The sequence below is a fragment of the Leucoraja erinacea genome, chromosome 37, assembly GCF_028641065.1.
Source record: "Leucoraja erinacea ecotype New England chromosome 37, Leri_hhj_1, whole genome shotgun sequence".
Taxonomy (NCBI): Eukaryota; Metazoa; Chordata; class Chondrichthyes; order Rajiformes; family Rajidae; genus Leucoraja; species Leucoraja erinaceus.
In genome coordinates, this window is record NC_073413.1 from 11,613,624 (window position 1) to 11,620,047 (window position 6,424).

The following is a 6,424-nucleotide window of genomic DNA, read 5'->3' on the forward strand; positions in this document are numbered from 1 at the left end:
AAGTAAAAGTTATATGTGGGTTTTCTGTGTGCAAATCCTCTTGCGATAGGCAGCCCACATGAAACACACATGCCCCCCCCCCCATCCATGTGCCCCCTCCTGGGCGGTTAAAATCCCGCCAGAGCTTCCCCTGACCAGTGTCAGTCACCCCCAAAACCAACTGAAGGTCGCCTCCACATGTGGAAGAACAGACTGGCCACTGGCCCTATTTCCACCAAGATGGCCACACTCCAGCAGCAGGGCGCTGACCACCAGGTGTCGATGTACACACTGGCCAAACTGGAGATGTGGCGCCGGGGCAGCGGTCAAGGGTGCAACAACCTCCAGTTTAAATTCCGTTAGGAATATTTTTGGAGGACCAGCAAACCAAGAACTCGTGACTGTGGCACACAGACCCACACAATGTTTTTTTTTTTTTTTTTAATTTCAAAATAGACTTTATTCATTGATAAATATATACAATTCCTGAACCATTCAAACAAAACAAATTCATCCGACATTTTCGGAGACTATACAAGTTTTTTCAGTACAATTTTTTACATTTTTCAAATTTCCCCAAACAGTCCTATCTAGTAACATCTACTGCAATGCCCATTGCTGGATAATCCATGTACCACTGCAGACCTTGCACCTAATGCCCCTGTCCCACTTATGCCCCCTGTCCCACTTAGGAAACCTGAACGGAAACCTCTGGTGACTTTGCGCCCCACCCAAGGTTTCCGTGCGGTTCCCGGAGGTTTTCGTCAGTCTCCCTAATGGTCGAAAGTGGTTTTCGCTTCTTCTATGTTCCGGCGATTATTTTTTTTTAAATGCAAAACCGGCCGCGACTAAAAATAGGTTGCCGTTTTAAAAATCGGTAATTGTTTAGTCGAAGCCGGTTGCGATGCCAGTTGCAGGTGGTTGCCGGAGGTTGCAGGTGGTTGCCGGAGGTTGCAGGTGGTTGCCGGAGGTTGCAGGTGGTGGAAGGTTTTGACCTCCGGGAACCGCACGGAAACACAAAATTCTTAAGGGTTGGACAGGCTAGATGCAGGAAGATTGTTCCCGATGTTGGGGAAGTCCAGGACAAGGGGTCACAGCTTAAGGATAAGGGGGAAATCCTTTAAAACCGAGATGAGGAGAACTTTTTTCACACAGAGAGTGGTGAATCTCTGGAACTCTCTGCCACAGAAGGTAGTTGAGGCCAGTTCATTGGCTATATTTAAGAGGGAGTTAGATGTGGCCCTTGTGGCTAAGGGGATCAGGGGGTATGGAGAGAAGGCAGGTACGGGATACTGAGTTGGATGATCAGCCATGATCATATTGAATGGCGGTGCAGGCTCGAAGGGCCGAATGGCCTCTACTCCTGCACCTAATTTCTATGTTTCTATGTTTCTATGAAACCTTGGGTGGGGCGCAAAGTCTCCAGAGGTTTCCGTTCATGTTTCCTAAGTGGGACAGGGGCATGACACTCCAGCAGCACACTGATGTGTACAGCAGTGGCGAGCCACTATGTAGCATTAGGACACACAAGAAGAAGATTTGGCAAATGGTGTATTGCCCACGTCCCATCTTGCCTTGAAGCATCAGCATGTGCTAACCCAGCTGTGGCCTTCAGCTGAACAGCTGGTTGCAGCAGTCCAAGGGACTGGAGTTGCAGGAATCTTGAGCGAAACGCGTTGGAACTCAGCAGGTCAGGCAGCATCTGTGGGAGGGAATGGACAGGCGATATTTTGGGTCTTCCCCCTTCCCCCCACAGATGCTGCCTAGCCCACCGAGTTACCCCAGCACTTTGTGTTTTGGTCAAATAATGAGCTGGGGAGGGTTTAGGAGGCAAGAATATTTTATTGCTTCCCAGATGGAAGAATGAAATTCTTATTTACAGCAGCACAACACGATATGCAAACCATGTACTCTGTAAAACCGATTAACCAACGAAAAAAAACCAGTGTATATCAGTATATCAGTATATATATATATTAGCTTTCATTGCAAAAGGATTTGAGTATAGGAGCAGGGAGGTTCTACTGCAGTTGTACAGGGTCTTGGTGAGACCACACCTGGAGTATTGCGTACAGTTTTGGTCTCCAAATCTGAGGAAGGACATTATTGCTATAGAGGGAGTACAGAGAAGGTTCACCAGACTGATTCCTGGGATGTCAGGACTGTCTTATGAAGAAAGACTGGATAGACTTGGTTTATACTCTCTGGAATTTAGAAGATTGAGAGGGGATCTTATAGAAACTTACAAAATTCTTAAGGGGTTGGACAGGCTAGATGCAGGAAGATTGTTCCCGATGTTGGGGAAGTCCAGGACAAGGGGTCACAGCTTAAGGATAAGGGGGAAATCCTTTAAAACCGAGATGAGAAGAACTTTTTTCACATAGAGAGTGGTGAATCTCTGGAACTCTCTGCCACAGAGGGTAGTTGAGGCCAGTTCATTGGCTATATTTAAGAGGGAGTTAGATGCGGCCCTTGTGGCTAAGGGGATCAGGGGATATGGAGAGAAGGCAGGTACGGGATACTGAGTTGGATGATCAGCCATGATCATATTGAATGGCGGTGCAGGCTCGAAGGGCTGAATGGCCTACTCCTGCACCTAATTTCTATGTTTCTATGTTTCTATATATATATGGGTACTTCAGTTAATACAACACTCAGTAGTGAAACTGAAGGTTGCCAAACATCCAGTTTACTTGCTGTTTTTTAATGTAATATTCCCATTGTTTCATATCCTGTATTCTAAGTAATATAGATCACTTAATATAGACTACACACCTGGTCAAAATAATGAGGAAGCAAAACTTAGTACATCTGTTGTAGAGAACCCATCTGTCAATGTGTCAATTGTGGACTTTGGCAGGAGTAGGATGGGGAGGGACTCACAGCCCCGTTTATATCAATGGGTCGATGGTTGATAGGGTCAAGAGCTTCAAATTCCTGGGCGTGCACATCTCTGAAGATCTTTCCTGATACGAGAACACTGATGCAATTATCAAGAAAGCTCATCAGCGCCTCTACTTCCTGAGAAGATTACGGAGAGTCGGTTTGTCAAGGAGGACTCTCACTAACTTCTACAGGTGCACAGTAGAGAGCATGCTGACCGGTTGCATCGTGGCTTGGTTCGGCAACTTGAGCGCCCTGGAGAGGAAGAGACTACAAAAAGTAGTAAACACTGCCCAGTCCATCATCGGCTCTGACCTTCCTTCCATCGAGGGGATCTATCGCAGTCGCTGCCTCAAAAAGGCTGGCAGTATCATCAAAGACCCACACACCATCCTGGCCCACACACTCATCTCCCCGCTACCTTCAGGTAGAAGGTACAGGAGCCTGAAGACTGCAACGTCCAGGTTCAGGAATAGCTGCTTCCCCACAGCCATCAGGCTATTAAACCTGGCTCGGACAAAACTCTGCACATTAATAACCCATTATCTATTATTTGCACTTTATCAGTTTATTTATTCATGTGTGTATATATTCTAATATATTCTATATACGCCTAATCTGAGAAAAATACATTCTTGCCATAGAGGAAGTACAGAGAATGTTCACCAGACTGATTCCTGGGATGTCAGGACTTTCATATGAAGAAAGACTGGATAGACTCGGCTTGTACTCGCTAGAATTTAAAAGATTGAGGGGGGATCTTATAGAAACTTACAAAATTCTTAAGGGGTTGGACAGGCTGGATGCAGGAAGATTGTTCCCGATGTTGGGGAAGTCCAGAACAAGGGGCCACACAGTTTAGGGATAAGGGGGAAATCTTTTAGGACCGAGATGAGAAAAACATTTTACACGCAGAGAAATCTGGTGAATCTGTGGAATTCTCTGCCACAGAAGGTAGTTGAGGCCACACAGTTCATTGGCTATATTAAAGAGGGAGTTAGATGTGGCCCTTGTGGCTAAGGGGATCAGGGGGTATGGAGAGAAGGCAGGTACGGATACTGAGTTGGATGATCAGCCATGATCATATTGAATGCAGGCTCGAAGGGCTGAATGGCCTCTACTCCTGCACCTATTGTCTATTGTCTATTGAGAGTTCCATTCCTCACCAGCAGAGTGCAGCGTTTACCAACATATTGTCAGGTAAAATAGTCGTGACGTGGGCAGCAGACTAGAATCTAATCGAGATTTCTAAATGATTTATCTGCATAATAACGGATATACTGGGGTGAATTAGAGGCTGGAATCTAATCGACGGATTCTGACAGTTTACATATAGAATAAAGATTCCCCAAGCAAGCTCTCTCCAGATGCTGATGAAGTAACATCTGGATTCTAATTGATCAGCTATGGGAGGGTTACATCTGGACAAGTTTGTTACAAGAAATATATTTGGATTTGAGTATAGGAGCAGGGAGGTTCTACTGCAGTTGTACAGGGTCTTGGTGAGACCACACCTGGAGTATTGCGTACAGTTTTGGTCTCCAAATCTGAGGAAGGACATTATTGCCATAGAGGGAGTGCAGAGAAGGTTCACCAGACTGATTCCTGGGATGTCAGGACTGCCTTATGAAGAAAGACTGGATAGACTTGGTTTATACTCTCTAGAATTTAGGAGATTGAGGGGGGATCTTATAGAAACTTACAAAATTCTTAAGGGGTTGGACAGGCTAGATGCAGGAAGATTGTTCCCGATGTTTGGGAAGTCCAGGACGAGGGGTCACAGCTTAAGGATAAGGGGGAAATCCTTTAAAACCGAGATGAGAAGAACTTTTTTCACACAGAGAGTGGTGAATCTCTGGAACTCTCTGCCGCAGAGGGTAGTTGAGGCCAGTTCATTGGCTATATTTAAGAGGGAGTTAGATGTGGCCCTTGTGGCTAAGGGGATCAGAGGGTATGGAGAGAAGGCAGGTACGGGATACTGAGTTGGATGATCAGCCATGATCATATTGAATGGCGGTGCAGGCTCGAAGGGCCGAATGGCCTCTACTCCTGCACCTAATTTCTATGTTTCTATGTTTCTATGTTTCTATATGTGCAGGCTTTGGAATTACAATGCCAATGGCTTTGCAGGGAGCGTATAGTGGATGCACCCAGACCATCACTCAAGGCCAACCTCTCCCTTCCATCGAAGAAAGACTTCGACCCAAAACGTCTCCCATTCCTTCTCTCCAGAGATGCTGCCTGTCCCGCTGAGTTACTCCTGCATTTCGTGTCTATCCTCCCTTCCATTGACTCCATCTACACCTCACGCTGCCTCGACAAGGCCAGCAGCATCATCAAGGACCAGTCGCACCCCGGCCACTCCCTCTTCTCCCCTCTCCCATCGGGCAAGAGGTACAGAAGTGTGAAAACGAACGCACACACACCTCCAGATTCAGGGACAGTTTCTTCCCGGCTGTTATCAGGCAACTGAACCATCCTACCACAACCAGAGAGCAGTGCTGAACTACTATCTACCTCATTGGTGACCCTCGGACTATCCTTGATTGGACTTTACCTTGCACTAAACGTTATTCCCTTATCATGTATCTATACACTGTGAATGGCTCGATTGTAAACATGTATTGTCTTTCCGCTGACTGGTTAGCACGCAACAAAAGCTTTTCACCGTACCTCGGTTCCTGGGTTCCTGGAATATCAGGACTTTCATATGAAGAAAGACTGGATAGACTTGGTTTGTACTCGCTAGAATTTAGAAGATACTGTACACTGACAATGACAATTAAAATTGAATCTGAAGTTGAATCTGAATCTGAAGATTGTTCCCGATGTTGGGGAAGTCCAGAACAAGGGGTCACAGTTTAAAGATAAGAGGGAAATCTTTTAGGACCGAGATGAGAATTTTTTTTTCACAGAGTGGTGAATCTCTGGAACTCTCTGCCACAGAGGGTAGTTGAGGCCACACAGTTCATTGGCTATATTTAAGAGGGAGTTAGATGTGGCCCTTGTGGCTAAAGGGATCAGGTGGTATGGAGAGAAGGCAGGTACATGATACTGAGTTGGATGATCAGCCATGATCATATTGAATGGCGGTGCAGGCTCGAAGGGCCGAATGGCCTCTACTACTGCACCTATTTTCTATGTTTCTATGTTTCTATGACTCCATCTGGGAAAATATTTGCTTAAATAAGTTTGGGGATTCCCTGCCGTGGAGCTGGAGCAGCAGAGACTGAGTAATGAAACCTCTTAGACTAAGGCAACCCTGACTCATGGCTCAGTATTGTTAGGCTGAGGGAAAGCAGGCTGCTGGATTATGGAAATGTGTATGAGCGTGTGTTGTGTGTGAGAGAGAGACAGAGAGACAAGGAGAGGGGACGCCTTACCTTGGCGTGAGTCACAGCCCTATGCCTCAAGTCTCATCGGAGAGAGACAACTGCCAGACATAAGGTCACAGGAGCAAGGCAGGACAGCACTGGAGATGGGGGGGGAGGACATTCTTGCTATTGAGGGAGCCCAGCGTAGGTTTACAATGTTAATTCCCGGGATGGCGGGACTGTCATAT